The sequence below is a fragment of the Argopecten irradians genome, chromosome 11 (assembly GCF_041381155.1).
Source record: "Argopecten irradians isolate NY chromosome 11, Ai_NY, whole genome shotgun sequence".
Taxonomy (NCBI): Eukaryota; Metazoa; Mollusca; class Bivalvia; order Pectinida; family Pectinidae; genus Argopecten; species Argopecten irradians.
The window spans coordinates 32260976-32279792 of record NC_091144.1 but is presented as its reverse complement, the minus strand read 5'-3'; the positions used below and the strand labels follow the sequence as shown (position 1 = coordinate 32279792).

The following is an 18817-nucleotide window of genomic DNA, read 5'->3' as shown; positions in this document are numbered from 1 at the left end:
CCAAGCGGGAAACGGAAGGAGACACAGTAGAAACCTTTCTGGTGTCTCATATGGACATTCTACCAGTTTCAAGCAAGGAAATTGCACGGGAAACTATGAGAGATACAACTATGTCAAAAGTGTACACAACAGTACAGCAAGGATGGACAGAAGGAGAAGACAAAAGTCTCGGTGTTTTCTACAACAAACGTGCAGAGATAACCATCCATCAGAACTGTCTGTTTTGGGGAATACATGTTATTGTTCCCAGCTCGCTCAGAGAAAGAGTGTTGAAAGAATTACATGAAAGGTCTAGCCAGAAGCTACGTATGGTGGTCAGGTATTGACAGCGATATTGAAAACATCTGTAAGTCTTGTGTCGGCTGTCAAGATATTAAACATGCGTCACCTGCTGCATCCATTCACCCATGGGAATGGCCATCCATTCCCTTGCAACGAATACATGTGGACTTTGCAGGACCTTTCCAAGATAGGATGTACTTTGTAGCAGTAGATGCTCATTCAAAGTGGCCTGAGGTTGTTGAAATAAAAACAACTACAGCAGAGAAGACCGTAGAAGTAATGCGCGAAATATTCTGCAGAAATGGAGTTCCAGCTCAGGTAGTGAGCGATAATGGCCCCCAATTCACGTCTGGTCATTTTGCAAATTTCGTGAAATCAAACGGAATCAAGCACACAACATCGGCTCCGTACCAATGGTCTTGCGGAACGCTTCGTTCAGTCTTTCAAGAGTGCAATGAAGACAAGCAAGAAAGACTCTGGTACTATACAGAAAAAAGCTTGCAAATTTTCTGTTGGCATACCGAAACAGTAAACATGCCACAACCAATGAGAGTCCAGCTAAACTCTTCATGGGGAGAAACTTACCATCAAGGCTAGATCTGATCAAACCTGATCTACGACGCCGAGTAGACGAACGACGCTGGAAACAGGAGTCGCAAAGACAGGTCCTTTTGTAGATCATTCACTTTGGGAGACCAAGTATCGATACGTGATTATCGCGGTTCACGAAAATGGGTCTACGGAAAAATCGCGGAGAAGACCGGACCAGTATCGTACAAAGTTGAAATTGCTCCAGGTGTATTTTGGAGGAGGCATGTTGACCAAATCAGTGACACTAAGGTCGAGCAACCAGCCGAATCTTATATTCCTCTTAGGGGAGAGATATCAGCATCAGTTATCGTGGAGAATGCAGTCAGTAACGCATTGGGACCAATCCATGACAAGGTACCAGTTCCATCTGAGGTACGTCTAGAGTCGTCGAGTGACATCAGTTCACCATCCCCAGTCATTGAGTCGTGTCCGATACCTGTGAGTACGCCAATGATGTCCCAAAGACCACGGCGTAACATCAATCCTCCGAAGAAACTCAGAGACTATGTTACAACATAAGCGTTCTGTGAAATGAGTTATAGTTATTTTGATATGAACACACTGTGAAAAGGGGCATAATAATCCCCGTGTGTCAATTTGTGACAATTGTTAATTTTGTATTTTTATAGACATCAGATAGATGCTTTGTTCTGAACAGTTATTAAGCTAGTCATCAGATGAAACAAGTATATATAGAACTTCAGAGGTTTATTTAGTTGTGAAGGACAATTTAAACAGAGACATGGTTTAGTAGATGTATCAAAATCGATACATTAGGTGCTATTGCTATCTAGTCTTATGAAAAATACTGTGAAGATAATTGTTCTTATAGTTACAGGGAGGAGATGTAGTGTATTTACTAACTAATTGTAATATCTTATATTCCGGAAATAGTCCCATCCGGACCCCTATTATATAATATATACGCGCCCTGCGCAATGATACTAAGACTCAATAAAAGTAGTTCTATCATGACGTCCATACTTGTTAGCTGTGTTATTGATGTCCGGTGAGTTACTGTGGCAAATACACCACATACAACTTCTCAATGATCGTTGGTAGTCGATTCAATAGGTAATGTTAATTGGTTAATTGATAATGTGACCAAAATATAGACTTACAGACTTCAATAATATCTATATATATATATTCCACCGAATAGCAAATCGCCCGCGGCCAGGTAATCACAGGTGAGTTCGATGAATGGCGTTGGGTACAAGTAAACAGCATCCTGGTCCAGGGTATTACTCTTATCTACTCGTATATCGATTAAAAATTTGAAAGCGACCGCACGGTCTGCAAAATAGCGGAGACTTATAATTAGATACTGTATATATCTAAGTCTCTGAAAATAGTTTGTTTGCTTAATTTGCTTTGTTTAATATCTCAATATTTTGATCGTTTATAATTTCAAAAATAAATTCTTTCTACCACGTGTTGAAACGTATAACGGTATCATAATCACACACAACACAATGTTTTTAATGATCAATCGTTGTGTGCGTACGTCAAGCATCATGTGCTTGATGCTTTAATCAAGGATTTCTTTAATTGTTACGTAAAATTTTATTTTACAGTCACAAACATTGCAATTCACAACGTATCAAAGATACAGACTACAGGAAAATATTATCTTATTAAAATTATTCGTTTCTGAACTCCTCAACAAAAAATCCGAAACTTTTTGTGTGGATTTTCTTTCCTAATTACACGAAGATAATTGCAATTAGAACATAAATTCGAGTATTTGAAACATCGAATTTCACACTTTTAGTTATTTACATGCGAGCAAAAGTAATTGCACGATTAACTTCACTCAAAAGTAATCATAAAAAAGGTAATCGGCTTTTTCTGTGACCGTCGATATAAGTGATAGCACATCAGTTATAGTACAGCTATAAGCCACGGACTATTATAACGTCACTTCCGGTTTATGGCTAGAAAATATGCATAATCGGGCGGTCAGAAAATTTGACCTAGATATCGATGGCTTACAGGTTATTCCGGTCGCGCGTGACACGGAGAGGTTTCTTCACGAGCTAATAAAGCCATTTCCAGCATATACAGAAATTATCATTTTTGACTGCACAAATCCTTTAAAGTGAATAGTCGGGCAAGGAAGGCTAAAGTTGGTAAAAATGGTGTGAATGTATCCAGTATAATTTCTTATGAAATAGAAAAATAAAATATCTCGTTAACATCTCTCTGCATGCGAAGAAATGAATTTTAATTGTGGGAATCCTAAAACGTCCTCCCGGCTAGCTATGTCCGTGGTTACATTTCCACGGAGCCTCGCTTTCAAAGAGTTATTTTTAGAACTTTTCCATTATTTCAATGGTCAGAACTGGGCAACGTAAGCAGAACTTGACTGTCGTTTTGATATGTGAGGACTTTTGGAAGGTCAATGAACGCTTTTTGGACTGGTTTTCTTTGCCCGACTAGTCACTTTAATATCGTGATTTTGATTGATCACGCCAGAGATTTAAATGTAATAAGGATCACGCTGTCGCTGGTCCGGGCGAAGTATCTTACATAAACAATACAATGATATTTTATAAATAATGCTTATATAGGAATGTAATTGAATTACTATCATGGAATATTCCAACAACCTTTAAATCGATGCAAATAACGGGTAAAAATATTTAACAAGTAACAACATTCAAAAGAAGGGAGGTAACTCTAGGATGCTAATTTTACCATTGAGTCTACATGTACATCAAATGTTCGGGAATACGTTGCTATATCTATTATCTATATGCTTCTATTAAAGTGATTTCAGAGGAACACGCTCTTTTTGGGCAGCTGCTATATATACATAAAACATATTACAGTACACCCGTTTGTCACCTCATACACAGCTGTTATTATACTAGGTCAGCCATACACTAATTAAATATAACAAACAAGGTTCCCGTGTAAAAAAATCTGTTAAGGCAGTTATGTATATATGGCATATAGAAACTTAAGATACCCATGTCCGATAACTAGGAACAATTTAGTTCTTTCTTAATAATATATAATATATATATATATATTACATGTATGAAAATTGTAAGCATTGGGAGTGCTATATATGCTGGCAATTAGGTGATAATAATTACTAAATGTAGTGCCGAGCCTACTTTTATATTTATACATACACTAGAACTGTATTCCGATGTTCCAGAACAGGAAGGAATTAAAATTGTTTAAGTACATATATACCAATAGCAGTATATAGACTAGCAACAACAAATTTGAAAAAAAAATAGAAAACTGGCGCAAACTTATGGGTAAGGTTTGATGACAGTGACAGGCAGCATGGGGACAATTTGTATTAATTATACCTTTACTTTATATTACAATTATTATGCATTTATCTTTTTATGCCTAAATTTGCCAATATTTTATGCTTTCAAGTACACTTAGTCTCATAAATGACTACCAAAACATGCATATAAGTAATTACATAAGTATCAACTTATAACCTGAAACCACTTTGTACAACATTCTCCAATTTTCAGCTGAGATTAATTTTGACCAATTCGATTCACTTGTTCTACCAGATTCAAACTATAGTTGAAGTGGACGTACCGGTACATGTATGCATGTATTCCTTGCTGGTTGTCAGTTTCCCTAGATAATCACTTAAATAATGGTGGATTGTAATTGTTATTGTATACGTTTATTTAAAAATGTAGTACTTTATTCATATATAGTTAAAACGAAGGAAGAAATTTGTATTAATTGTATGATATTTATATATATAGGTATGATATATAATTATACATATTAAATATATGTAGTCATTGAATTCGTAGTTTATATTGATATCTGCTGTTTCAAGGAACATAATTCTTCAGGTAAAGAATTAATAGTTTTAAAATTAAATCACTGTCTCACATTTTATAAGAATGGTACTATTCATGTTCCTATTACAACTACCATTCAAATTAATGCATGACACCATTACCAGACATTTCAACTCCAAATGAAGTAGTTATATAAGTCAACCACCGTTAATAATTAAATAATTTTATGTTCTTGGAGATCTCATTAATGAATTCTCAATATTAGGACAGTTGTGTTAAACACTTACAGGGACACAGTTACTCTCAGGTGATATAAATCATATATTAAAGTGATAATCATATTTAGATAGCAAGTTAAGTATTTCCATTATAAATAATAATTTTAAAAATGAATTTAAAATGAATATATGTTATGCATGTACATTTATCTCAATATGTGACGTCATACTTCGACTAGAGCATTTGTGTGACAGGTCTTGTGTTTTATATAATACAAGCACAATAAGTAGAGGTATAACAGATGTGTACATACAGGAACAAATTTAAATCTGAACAGCAAAGGATTTACCAACAACCACGAGATAGTAAATTATATAATCACCTCGTTCATTTTAAATTTGTGTTCTACTTATTTGGACAAATTCGAATTTTTAACTATAACAGTTACATCATGCGACCTTATATATTAACCTTGATTTACAGTTTATATGGAAATGACACAACTACAAGGCTATTATGTAATAGCTATATGGTAGTATCACTTTTTTTCTATATTTCTTATACATAAATATCAATTTTTATATATACCTTTTAATTCTTATATTTATCATTATTTTATAGTTGTGTATCAGAAATGTATATCCTTTGTGATATTTCAACGCGCTCTGATTGATGTAGATGAATTAAATATAAATATACATGTAGTTTGTTGGTCCGGGTAGCTAACCCATTCACCTATTTAAATGCTAAGTAATGGACACTAGGAAATGATATTTCCTCAGTTGGCTGTCCACTATTCATAATGTCACGGAGTTATTCAGACGTAACGAAGTATATGTACATAGAAAAGCAAAGTTTTAAAAAGCAAAGAGCATAATAGTAACCAGTTCACAAAGAGACCGGTTTCCGTTTACCATTTCAAACAGTTGTATATATATACATGTATATGTCCTTGAACGTAACTAGTCAGTCGTTATTGTTTTTATTTCTTTTATTTTTCTTCCGTGCACAATTTCAGGAGGCTGTTCAGGTAAAAGTGTCATTAATTGGATAAAATTGGGCAGAGCTAATTTTTTTTTAATTACAGTCACTTTACCAATGTATGTAAGATTTCGAACGGACCAGTCTTTTATTAGAAATTAGGTTAAATTTTTTAACGAAATTATCACAAAATACATTTTCAGATTGGAAATTGTATGAAATGCCAAACAATTCAAATTTCCCAAGATAATTTCAGCTTAAATTTCTTTCTGGAAGTAATTCCTCACCACAACCCGCTTTTGCCTCACTCTATATTGCCTGGGTTTTAATGTTTATCTTAAGACCTGATATATTACCAAAATCCTGTAAAATATCAAGAACAATATTCATAGAGTGTGGATCGTCTGATAATGTGGAGGAAGTGTCATAAGCAAATTGATTAATTAGATATTCAGATTGATTCGTTATTCAGAATGATTCGTTGTAATACCTTGTGTATCAGGATGGAACTTAATTCTTGCACATAATTTTCAACACAAAGAATAGAAAAAAATGGCTTATGGGGTCACCCTGCATAACTCCACGAGTTATTTTTTTTAATATCAGAACAATGACCATTATTTATCACAAAACATAAGCTTTCATTATTAAACGTTTTTATCCAATTAAAAAAAAGAGGAACCAAAGCCATAAAAGAAGACAGTTTTGAAAATAAAATAAAATTCTAGAATCGATAGCTTTTTCAATTTCAAGGAGCAAAAGCAAATCTGTGATATTCTTTTTTACTGCTTTAAATATCATTTTTTAAAAATTCATATTGCTATCATAAACCACTTTCATAAAAGAACAAAAAAGCTGAAAATCCCGGTATTTAAAATGCATTGACATGCATTGTTTGTCATAGTTCGAGATTTGACATTTTAACTTTTGATGATCGATCGTGACCAACCTCGGATGAGTACCCTGTATTCCTCAAACTATTGATATGGTCCCCTGTTGTTCGAGTTATAGGGGTTTTACTTTATATATAATGCACGCATCGCGAATAAGTCAAAATATATTTCTGCGTTTTACCATCAAAAGAATGAGCGTAACAATCTCATGGAGTTGATCTATAGAAAATAAGATACCAATATGTATTATGAAACTATTTCCCTGACCACTGTGGGCTTAACATCAACGGGCCATATGCACGGCGGAGTGGTGGAATTTGGTCTGTACTGTTGTATATGTTAAAATAATTCTCTTAAGGAGATGTTGAAATATCTGTCCAATAAATGCATTTTACACACCAGAAAACAAACATTTTTTTAAAAACCATTCGTTATGTTTATATTTCAACCGACTATTTCTTTTTAAGTTCAATGTTCTGATAAAAATAAAAATTCGAATTTTCAACGTTAAAAACTATATTGTTCCACAATAACGCTATCTTTTTCATTCCATTAATGCAATATTTCTCAAATATTTTATTTTCTGAATACATAATTTAAGATACCCTTTATATTCAAACTGTTTATTTGAATAATTAAATATACAGAAACAATAAGGTCAAATCTGATGTGCATTAACACGACTTGCAGAAGTCAGTGTTCCGGTGTATGTATATCCGCACGACAACCGACTGTGTTTACACCAATGTGAACTATTTCCGAGGTAGTAAGGTTATATAGCAAAGAATAAACGGAAATGTAATTATTTATAAATATAGTGAATTGTTTTTCTTTTTAAAAAATGTATACACATTCCTGTTCAAGAAACTCATTTGTATATTCCAGGTAAACCTGGCTATCTCCTTTTGTTTACAACCATGGCAGAAGCTGTACCGATGTATGAATACAGATGTTTGATCTGCATAGAGCCATACACTGATCCAAGACTCCTGCTCTGTGGTCATACATTCTGTTGTCGATGTTTGTCATCATACATCAACGCGGAATACGTCACAGCAGACGACAAACTCTATTTCCCGTGTCCAGTATGCGAGACACCAACGTATAACGATGACGTCAATGCGGACGTAAGTACCTGGGCGACATACCTACCGAAAAATGATTTGCTTTCTTCTTCTACAGCACAGATGTCTGGTGTCCAGTATTGTGATCCATGTCTACGAGGGAAAAGAATCCAACCCTGCCGATGTCTCATGTCTTGAATGCAATGAACTGCTCTGTAAACTCTGCAAGACTCACCATGAAAGGAGCAAGGTATCAGCTTCACATCAACTCACCTCCATCTTCGAGAATCTTGGACAGCTTGCAGGTGTAAGAGTTTATGAAATCTGCCATCAACATGATGTGAAACCATTGGAACTCTACTGTATAGACCATAGCACCTTGTGTTGTAATATCTGTGTGTCGGTGTCACACAGACAATGTAATAATGTAAAACCTATGAAGGATGTTATCAAGAAGACTAAGGATAAACTGAATATCGTTGAATCTGAATGGAAAGAGGTGACAGAGGAAACCAAGAAGATGATAAGCGAAGACGATTTGGGGATAGTAGCGCTAAACGCAAAAGAAAACGAGGTTTTGACTAAGATGACGGGAAAGATAGATGAAGCTAAAGAGAAACTTGATAACATAAAGGCAACATTTCAATCTAACGTTGCTTATCAGTTCAAAAAGCTTAGGGAACCGTTATTGTCTCGACAAAATTGTAATATTGCATTTCGCACCAACGCGGAAAATTCACACCAGTTGATGTCGGATTCAAATCTACAGTTATCAGACCATCACCGGTTTGTCATGAGAGAACATACAAAAAATCAAATATGGAGACATTATCGTCGAAAGAATCAACACACAAAGATTGAACCAAACAGGTTCGACGTCACATTGAAGCTAGATAAAACAATTGATACAATTCTAAACATGACAACCGTTGGAGAAATTGAAATCACCTCGTCGCTTTCACCCGTGACACAAAAAGCTAATGGTCGAATAAGTTCTTTGATCGAAAGTTTACGTTCCACACCTTCAGCTACTAACTTTGTGGACACGACATCGACTTCTGACTTAACGGGTTCTCTTCAGCATCTGGCATTCCAGACAGCACCAGTAACGACAGTGGTGGATGCATGGACCGGCTCGGTACCCTGTGTTCATACGGTTAACGTCCGGACACTTGGATGAAAGGATACCCCTTGGTTGACGGGAGGTATCTTTACTGACAACTATGAGTTACTTATCACAGATTACAGTAACGACAGACTCCTACTGTTTGATGGTAATTATTCCTACCTGAGGGAATACAAAATAGACGGTAGACCTACAGACATAGCACGTGGACATTCAGCTGATGAGATATTTGTAGGTGTAAACCGTAACTCGATAATGAGATGTATACTACGGAATGGTCAGCTGTTCGTAATCACCAAGATCAGTGGTCCACTTGGTACATATGGTATAGCATTTCACGGAGAGAACATCCTGGTCAGTAATACGGATTGTTTGAAGGTCCTGTCTGTCGATGGGAAAGTCATCAATTCTATAAAGAAGGCAATAGGTATCACATACCTTGCCATATCTACATCCAACACTAGTATATACCACAGAGATAAGGATGACCTGGTGTGTAGAAGACTAGACAACGAGGCAGTAGTCCACAGATACAGGGATCCTGGTCTGAAAGATCCTTGTGGTATCGGACTGGACCAGGACCATAATGTGTATGTGTGTGGTCACAGGTCCGGAAATGTTTACCTTATATCACCTGACGGGTCACGTGGGAGGATAATACTGCCCAAACTGTCCAGTATCACCAATCCGTGGTGTATAGTGGTCCATCCAACCAAACAGGAGTTCGTGGTTACTTCTAACAGGGAATCTACTTCACTCGAGGTGTACAGATTCAGTGATAAGAAGTAGACAGTGTTATAGATACCACCATTAGGATCGAACATTAAACCATATATATTTGTCAACGAAATGATATAAAATAATGATTACATGAAAACATTTATTTAATACTAACGAATACAGGTTTTCATGATCACTTCAATTACTTTGAAGTTTTTTTTTAGGTCACCTCAAGTGACCTTTTCTAATCGCCTTTTGTCCGTCGTGCGTCGTGCGTCGTCCGTCGTATGTCCGTAAACAATTTACATTTTCGACTTCTTCTCCAAAACTGCTGAAGCAATTTCAATGAAATTTTGCACAAACCTTCTAAGGCATCAGGCCAATCAAAATTGTGAATTATATGGTCCCCCCAGGGAGCTATGGAAGGGGCCAAAAGGGGTAAAATTAACTAAAATTTCAAAAATCGTCTTCTCCACTCACAGATGTGATGGATTTAAATACTCTTCATAGATAGAAAGGTCCTAAGGTCCTTTACAAAAATTGTGAATTATATGACCCTGGAGTCTCAGGTTTCCCCCTGGGGAGGGGGTTAAGTTTACTATAGTTTATATAGGGAAAACACATATTTGAGTATTATTTGATCATTTGTAATAGGAAATGAGTCAAATATTGTCAGAATTATCAGGATGAGATGGCCATTGAATCCTATTAACCAATTTTCCATGACTGACCCCCAGGGGCCTTGGGGGCGGGGTCAAAAATGGTCAAATAGGCTATAACAAAAATCTTCTTCTGAAATTCTGGAAATGGTAGAATCACATACTCTTCATAGATGGAAAGGTCTTGAGGTCCTTTACAAAAATTGTGAATTATATGACCCTGGGGTCTCAAGTTTCCCCCTGGGGAGGTGGTCAAGTTTACTATAGTTTATATAGGGAAAACACATTTTTGAGCATTATTTAGTCATTATAATAGGAAACTGGTCAATTGTAGTCAGAATTAGCCATTGAATCTTATTAACAAATTTTCCATGGCTGATCCCCAGGGGCCTTAGGGGCGGGGCCAAAACGGGTCAAATAGGCTTAAACTTCAAAAATCTTCTTCTGAAATTCTGGAACTGGTAGAATCAAATACTCTACATAGATGGAAAGATCTTAAAGTCCTTTACAAAAATTGTGAATTATATGACCCTGGGGTCTCATGTTTCCCCCTGGGGAGGGGGTCAGGTTTACTTTAGTTTAAATGGGAAAAACACATTTATGAACATTATTTGTCTATTTTTCATAGGAAATTAGTCAAACTGGGTTAGAATTATTAGCCGGAAATAGCATTTTAACATCATATCTATATTGGTCATGGCCGACCCCCCCCCCACCAGGGGCCAGAGGGGCGGAGCCAAAAGGGGTCAAAATGGTAATTTCAACAAGAGGCCCATGGGCCTTAACGGTCACCTGAGTTAGAATATATAATGAAACAAATAATAAAACAAATGAAAGACATAAAAACACTATATGCTCTATTGCTGGGCCTTGAAGTTGGTCAGTGATTTATAAATTTGACCTTTTTAGACTATGAAGAGTATTTGCTTCCATCAAACCTGTGAACTTAGAGGTATTTTTTGAAATTTTAATCAATTTGACCCTGTTTGGTCCTGCCCCTCTGGTCCCCCAGGGGGTCATCGAGGACGGATATTGATGTTAAAATGCTATATCTTAGGCTAATAATTCTAATCAAGTTTGACTAATTTCCTACGAAAATTGGGCAAATAATGTTCACAAATATTTTTTTCCTATATAAACTAAAGTAAACTTGACCCCCTCCCCAGGGGGTAAAGTAAGACCCCAAGGTCATATAATTCACATTTTTTATAAAACACCTGAAGACCTTTCCATCTATAATTATTTGATTCTGCTATATCCAGAATTTTAGAAGATTTTTGAAGTTTTAGCCTATTTGACCCTTTTTTAGCCCCGCCCCTCTACCCCCAGGGGGTCGGCCAGGACCAATGTGGATATGATATTAAAATGCTATCTCAGACTAATAATTCTAACCAAGTTTGACTCATTTCCTATGAAAATTCAGCAAAAAAATGCCCATTAATGTGTTTTTCCTATATAAACTATAGTAAACTTGACCCCCTCCCCAAGGGGAAACAGGAGATCCCAGGGTCATATAATTTACAATTTTTATAAACAAACTTTAAGACCTTTTTATCTATAAAGTGTATTTGATTATACCATTTTCAGAATTTAAAAAGAATATTTTTGAAGTTTTAGCCTATTTGACCTTTTTTGGCCCCGCCCCTCTGCCCCCAGGGGGTCGGCCTGGACCAATATGGATATGATATTAAAATGCTATCTCAGACTAATAATTCTAACCAAGTTTGACTCGTTTCAAATGAAAATTGAACAAAAAAAGCTCATAAATGTGTTTTCCCTATATAAACTATAGTAAACTTGACCCCCTCCCCAGGGGGAAATGTGAGACCCCAGGGTCATATAATTCACAATTTTTGTAAAGGACCTTAAGACCTTTCTATTTATGAAAAGTATTTGTTTCTACCATTTCCAGAATTTCAGAAGAAGATTTTTGAAGTTTTAGCCTATTTGACCCTTTTTTAGCCCCGCCCCTCTGCCCCCAGGGGGTCGGCCAGAACCAAAGTGGATATGATATTAAAATACTATCTCAGGCTCATAAATTTTAACCAAGTTTGACTCGTTTCCAATGAAAATTGAGCAAAAAATGCTCATAAATGTGTTTTCCCTATATAAACTATAGTAAACTTGACCCCCTCCCCAGGGGGAAACGTGAGACCCCAGGGTCATATAATTCACAATTTTTGTAAAGGACCTTAAGACCTTTCTATTTATGAAAAGTATTTGATTCTACCACATCTGTGAGTAGAGAAGAAGATTTTTTGAAATTTTACTCAATTTTACCCCTTTTGGCCCCTCCCACAGCCCCCTGGGGGGTGGGGACCATATAATTCACAATTTTGATTGGCCTTATGCCTTAGAAGGTTTGTGCAAAATTTCATTGAAATTGCTTCAGCAGTTCTGGAGAAGAAGTCGAAAATGTAAATTGTTTACGGACATACGACGCACGACGCACGACGCACGACGCACGACGGACGACGGACGACGGACGACGACGGACAAAAGGCGATTAGAATAGGTCACTTGAGACTTCGTCTCAGGTGACCTAAAAATCTTCTTTTTGAATTCACAGATTTGATGGAACCAGATAGATTGATAGATTGGAATGACATAAGGCCCTTTACAAAAAAAATTGAATTTCATGACCCCGGGATCTCCAATTTTACCCTGGGGAGGGGGTCAAATTTACTAAATTTTATAAAGATAAAACACATATAGGACCATTATTTGATTAGTTTTCATAGGAAATTAGTCAATCTTGGTTAGAATTATTAGCCTGAGATAGCATTTTAACATCATATCCATATTGGTCCTGGCCGACCCCCAGGGGCCAGAGGGGTAGGGCCAAAAGGGGTCAAAAACTCAAAATGGATAACATTTTAAAAATCTTTCTTCTGAATTCACAGATTTGATGGAACCAAATAATCTTCATAGATTAAAAATTCAAATTTATAAAATCACTGACTGACTTCAAGGGCCTGATGGGCCAATATATAGTGTTTATATGCATGTCTTTGTTTCATTCTGTATCTGAACTCGGGTGACCGTTAAGGCCCATGGGCCTCTTGTTAGGCTTTAAATGGCATTAGATTTTTACTATTAATTTAAAAGAATGCGAACATATTACACTAATTGAATCATAAATGCAAGCTACATGCATAGCTTATTTTATGCTGCGACATAGATGTTTTAAGAAAAAAATCTATATTTTTCTCGTATCCCTTTTTGGGGCCTCCATATTCTTAGTGTCAAAATATAGGTCACATTGACCTAGTTTTGTTAAAAGTCAATGAATAAAGTTCATCTGGTGCCATAATATACCAAAAACAAAATGTTATATATCATATTAGATCGCATTGAACAATATATTTGCATATTATAGATTTAGGCAAAGAATATTGTGGATGCGATGGGATTGGGGAGGGGGAGCAGGTGGGGGGGGAGGATTTTTTTTTAAACTTTAAAACACCTATAAATGTATTGTTATGTTCAGAATAAAGGTTAACTGGCTCAAATATTACTATTTTTCTCTAATGAATGGCATTTGAGAGAATGTAATTATATATAATACAATGCCTATCTAAAACATTTACAAAATCATTATTGCATTTCAAAATTTTATAGCAAAGTATTTGAGCAAATATATCACCCTCTGAACACAAGAAAATACATATAGTGTTGTTTTAAAGTTTAAAAGATAAAAATCCTTCTCCCCCCTCCCCCATCCGATCTCATTCAAAATATTTTTGCCTAAGTTTATAATATGCAAATTTATTGTTCAATGCAATCTAATATAATGTATATAACATTTTCCCTGGTATATTATGGCACCAGATGAACTTTATTCTTGAATAATTGACATTTAACAAAATTAGGTCACCGTGACCTATTCTTTATCATTAAGTTATATTTTCCAAAATATTTTGCTTTCAACTTATAAATGCATCATAATTCATGAAAAATCATTCAAAAATATCAATTGGTTCCAACAAAACGGGACAAAATAAAAAAATTGACCCTCCTGTTTAACCCCCCATTACCATTATGAATGTCATTCATATCAGGATATCTGTAAACAAAAAATATTGCTTATCGGTCATGGCCGCCAGAGGGCCCAAATTGACACTCCTTCTGTAGTTTCTATGTCATTCTGAGGATGTTTGTGTTGATGATAAATTATTTTAAATGTTTATTATTCTTTCATACCTACACGTGTAATACTGGCTGGTCCAGGGCAATACACTCATGTCGCCTGAGGCTGTATTGCATGGCTACCCATGCAATAAAGCCTCGTGACGTCACGGCGTCAACAAAATCTCTATTTCCTCGGTAAAATTTTAACATTTTTTTCACAAATATGACTGATTTTACTCTAAAAGATGCAAACAACGGAATTCGTGTTGAAAGTATCATGTAATTTTTCTTGTATGGGAAAACGACTTCCAGTCGTGGATTTCATCGAATTTATTTCAAAATGGTGGGATATTTTAGTTGTAAAATTTCAATAAAACGTCGAGGTATGAAAGAAAAATACTCTTTCATTAGTGGATATGAAGGATAGGGATATTCTACCCTCGGGGTCACAAAATGTTGCAAAACCCTCGGCAAGACTCGGGTTTTACTACATTTTGTGACCCTCGGGTAGAATATCCCTATCCTTCATATCCACATATGAAAGAGTCTTATAATATTTGCCACTTTTACGTGTTAGACACCTTGGGAAGGAGTTTATAAGTCAAATAATTGCAATTTGGACGCCATACCTGTTTATTATTATGTTATCTATTATCATAGAGGGATGATATCATAGATGTACTTATCAGTATTCAGTAATATACTCGGTGTAGTATGTAGCACTGATGATAATCTCACAATCAGACACGAAATGTTGTATATCGTCATTGGAGTAGAGAATTCTATCTATACTGGAATGCCTGGATCTAAAACCTGACACATCTCCTGACGTCCTCGTACAAATCCGCGCACCGATTATGAGCTTAGACTGTGATTTTGCTTTTTTGTCGAAAGTAAAAATAAAACTTCCACGTCACTTTAACGGAGAAAATTGTTATTTACCATTGATGAATAGGCCAATAAAATTAAATATGAATGTAACATCATCAGAGATAGAATGTTAACTATTGATACATCAGTACATTGAAATAGATGGAGGCGACCCGCCATTATTGGTTGATCACACAAAATCAAACCCTCTCTATACAAACTATCATTCATCACTTCTCAGTATTCCATTATAATTCCCTGGTTGTATACATCTGCTGTGCAGTAAAATGACTACACACAGTCAAACCAAGAACTCAAGTTGTCATCTAGCATTTTATTTGACATTTTGACGGTTATATTAGTAATTATAACGTTACTTCTTAAGATATGTTTTAAAATGAAGAGCTAGTACGATGTTTATAAAGCTCAATACATGTTTGTCAGTGACTTTTAATCATTTTCACAGCTTCATTCATCACAACTTATGGTTTTCAATAGATTTAGATAAGAATCAATCTTCACCCTGTTATGGCACATACAAAAACTGTACAACTTAAAGTAGCTTTCTTTCAGAATTGATTTAAAAAAGGGTCAGTTTTCAGTAGCTATCAAAATTGTTTTTTTAAATCTTATTAACACCATGTATATAGCAGTTCAAGGTCACAGCAGACAATTGATGTACATTCTTATCATTATCTTAATGACGTTAATGAAGTCACAACGCCTGTATTGGCTTTGTTTATTTTCAGAAGATATTGTTGTTTATCACTCTTTCAGAATAGATTTTTTAGTTTTTATTATTCTTTCAATATAGATTATAATTCTCTCAGAAAAATAAATGCATTGTATATAACTCTTTCAGATTGGGTTATTTCTTTATTTACTCGTTCAGATTAGATTTTTAGATTTGTGCTTTTTTACACAAGCGTACTTAAGCGTTTTCATTAATATTGACATCAATGTATAAGCATATTGCTTGTTTCCAATCTTGTAGAACAGTATATCTTAATATTATTTAAACTGAACTGAGTCTTGTTATGTGTTTCAAGTGAAGCGTGATCTTGATTTTTAAAAGACAGCAATAAATACAATGTACATATTTGAGAGTCTGAGAGTCTAATGGGCGTAAAGACCTTGGTAGGCCGATTTGGTAAAGGTCTTCATTTTATCTGTGAAAAACACATTATAAATATGCACACAATTTTGAAAAAAATGTTCAAATCTATGAATTACTTTGATTTCATATGAAAATGATTTTATAAATTTAAGAGACTTTGACTTCATGTATACTTTATATTGTCCTACATTAAATGGATGATGCCGTCCAAATTGTCACGGGTTCTTATTTATTGATATAGGTTCGAGAAATTTCTCCCCTTTCTCCTTTGATTTCTGCAAAAAATATTAATTTTTGAACGTTTCTTTTTTATTAAACATTTAATAGTACCCGTACTACTGTTGTCATGCTTGATATCACTGTCACTTTCATTATATCTACCCTTGAACCATCCTCGATACTACAGGGGATACTATCATTGTCATTATATCCACCCTGGACCACCCTCGATACTCCTGGGGTTACTATCACTGTCATTATATCCACCCCTGGACCACCCTCGATACTCCTGGGGTTACTATCACTGTATCCGGGGTTACTATCACTGTCGTTATATCCACCCCTGGACCACCCTCGATACTCCTGGGGTTACTATCACTGTCGTAATATCCACCCCTGGACCACCCTTAATACTCCAGGGGTTACTATCACTGTCATTATATCCACCTCTGAATCATTAAAAGAGTTACTATGGTCACTGACGTTGTACCTACGCCTAGACCATCCTCCATACTCCAGGAGTTACTATCACTGACGTTATGTCCACTAATGGACTATGCCATGGTAAGACTGAAGGCAACGCAGAAAAAAACTGACCATCTACAGGCTGCAGTGACTTTCATTTGAAGATTACAAATAATAAAGCATAACTTGAAAGCCATAACGTGTACCGTTATTAAATTCTTTTCATGTACATCAAATGACAAAACTGCATGTATAATATAGTGTCGCATACACAGCGCATATATATAGAATCATCAGGTTTTCTATGATATAGTTCAGGGGTCGATCTAGCGACAGTGCTAATAGTAATCCAAGGAATATTGATTCGTTAACCCCTTTTCACTTCTGTTTTCTACAAAAATATTAACATTATAAGTTTTTTTAATATGCATTTATAAATAGTACCCTCATGACTAATATCATGCTCGATGTCACTGAAGTTATATCAACCCCTAGACCATCCCCAATACTCCTGGAGTGACAATCACTGACGTAATATACCCCACTGGACCATCGTCGATACTCCAGGGGTTACTATCACGGACCTTACATCCCCATTGGACCATCCTCGATACTCCAGGGGTTACTATGACTGACGTTATATCCCCCACTGGACCATCCCCGATACTCCCGGAGTTACTATCACTGACTTTATATTTCCCATTGGACCATTCTCGATATTCCAGGGGTTATTATTACTGACTTTATATCCAACCCTGGACCATCCTCGATACTCCAGCGGTTACTATCACTGCCACTATATCCACCTCTGGACAATGTCATGGAAAAACTGAAGACAATTCCAAAAAAAAAATGACCAATCACAGGCCTGCAGTAATGTTCATTTAAAGATTACAAAGAACGAAACCAAACTTCAATGCCATACCGTTTACCGTTATTAGATTCTTTTGATTTAAATCAAAGGACAAAACTTCCTGTCTAATCTATTAATCATGTTTCCTATTGCATAGTCCAGGGGTCGATATAGCGACAGTGCTAATACATGTAGTAACTCAAGCAATACTGAGGGCTAAATGTTCATTCTTTATTAACCTTATTTTCAGAAACTCAATTTTATCTCGGTTATGTTTCGTGAGGGGCTGAATATCCAATTGGCATACATTGATACTAAAGCTAAATATTGCCGTAAAAGAAAACATCAAAGAAGATAACACCAATTTTCCCAGAGTTCATTGCGGTCTCCTGATTTCACTTCAGTAATCAGTTAAAGCATACTAAAGTATTTTCAATCTGTTTAGGCATCCTTTTGCCAGGTTTTGTGAAGCAAATGACGAGTCCTTCAAAAACTCTTATCACTAAACTCATTATTAGTATTTTGGAGATTTAAAAAAATAAACTGATACATTTAGATATCTACTTCTTCAAAAGAAAATAAAAAAAAATACTTAAATTTACTTTCCAAATTCAGAGCCTGTTTATACAAATAGCCACAAAATGCATGAACTAGTACGTGTTTTAATAGGGTGGTATGCGAACCAAAATAGGACATTCACATTTGTTTGTTATGCAGGAAAAATCATTTTAAATGTGTCAATGTTTTTAATTAAAACGAGGAACCTTGTCATTATAAGACGTGAACATTCAAAAACGTTTTCAATATTTTAAAAGGTATTGTTTAGATTTACG

The 18817-nt window shown here is 35.5% G+C and overlaps 1 protein-coding gene and 1 pseudogene across 1 annotated transcript in view; one reads left to right on the top strand and one right to left on the bottom strand.

The window, feature by feature from the left end:
- The window catches only part of LOC138334573 (CUB and sushi domain-containing protein 3-like), a 75216-nt gene that overhangs the window by 49739 nt on the left and 6660 nt on the right, over window positions 1-18817 (bottom strand). The gene's annotated exons all lie outside the window — the stretch shown is intronic.
- LOC138335332 (uncharacterized) lies at window positions 1770-11476 on the top strand (annotated as a pseudogene).